Source organism: Priapulus caudatus, unplaced genomic scaffold (assembly GCF_000485595.1).
Source record: "Priapulus caudatus unplaced genomic scaffold, Priapulus_caudatus-5.0.1 Scaffold470, whole genome shotgun sequence".
Taxonomy (NCBI): domain Eukaryota; kingdom Metazoa; phylum Priapulida; class Priapulimorpha; order Priapulimorphida; family Priapulidae; genus Priapulus; species Priapulus caudatus.
Window position 1 is genome coordinate 146,525 of NW_014577531.1, and position 1,263 is coordinate 147,787.

Sequence of the window (1,263 nt, forward strand, 5' to 3'; positions counted from 1 at the left end):
TAAAAAGAGGTATTGCATGACACTCTAGGGCAGTGCTTCTCAACCTTTTTTTCTCTTGTGCCACATAGGAACATTTTGGAATGAGTGTGTGCCGCACCAGCAATTCAATGAGTGCTGACTTTGAGGAATAACAGTATAAATACCTGGTGTAAAGTTGTGGAATTGTTCAAAAAGATAGGTGAGATGTCCATGTTGATATATAAGTGTTAAAAAGCCCGATCATTTTACGTTTTGGGGATAAATTTTGGTCACATCAGTTGGACCATTTGCTTAGATTACAGCTATGCGCTAATGTGCTATAGCCCTGGGGCAGCGATCCGCGGGCTATAGTACTAGAGCTATACTCACTAGTAGTAGTACTAGTACTAGTAGTAGTAGTACTAGTAGTAGTAGTAGTAGTACTAGTACTAGTAGTAGTAGTACTAGTACTAGTAGTAGTAGTACTAGTACTAGTAGTAGTACTAGTAGCACGAGTCCTATCTTATCTTTACATGTCCAACTTCAAGAACGCGACAGCGACATTGTTAACATTATGTAGTAATATACTTTTATTCTTTAAACTTGCACAAGTAAATATGTTATAATAAATGCAATATGGGCTCATTATAACTTACATTAAGTTACTTCATAAGTTAAGTGCCATCATACGTTTGTTTGTTGATTTCCTACCGACCTGGCGACAACAACAGCGCCACCTCTGGGGCGGTATATAAGTTACCATAGCTATCATAATTATGTCGACCTTTTTTATGTCGAAATTTTGCCTTAGATATTTTGTTTGAAATTTTGCCTCATAGTTTTATTAATACTTGACTTTAATACTTTAATGCTGGGTCGGATGAGTAAGGTTATAGCTTTTTTTGGACCCCTCTATGTGATATAAAGCATAGCAGTGTCCAGTGGCGTAGCCAGGGGGAGGGGGCGATGGGGGCGGTCGCCCCCCTAAGATTTAGAAGGCAAAAAAATGGAAAATCTAGTTTTTAAAAAAATATAAAAAAATCGCCTCACTGAAATCAAGACAAATTCAATTGTAATAGTACTGCGATTCAGTTGATCAGTTCTGTTCGGCCGGTCTCCCTTACGTAAGTAAGGTCAGGCGCGCCCGAAGCAGTTTTGAATTGGGGGTCAAAGACCTAAGGGGGCTCACGATTTTTTTTATCGTGTGTGCGTGAGCGCGTGTGCGCGACGTGTGTGCGTGAGCACATGTGTGCGACGTGTGTGCGTGAGCGCGTGTGTGCGTGAGCGCGTGTGTGCGTGAGCGCG

At 41.1% G+C, this 1,263-nt stretch overlaps 1 protein-coding gene across 3 annotated transcripts in view; it reads right to left on the reverse strand.

The window, feature by feature from the left end:
- The window catches only part of LOC106810765 (phosphatidylinositol-glycan biosynthesis class W protein-like), a 17,200-nt gene extending 16,513 nt beyond the window's left edge, over positions 1-687 (reverse strand). For 2 of the 3 annotated variants that reach the window (XM_014814210.1, XM_014814213.1), the window contains exon 1: positions 615-687. The gene's annotated coding sequence lies outside the window, so the exon portion shown is untranslated. The remainder of the gene's footprint in view (positions 1-614) is intronic. The other variant, XM_014814211.1, reaches the window with a different exon arrangement.
- Positions 688-1,263: the final 576 nt, after the last annotated feature.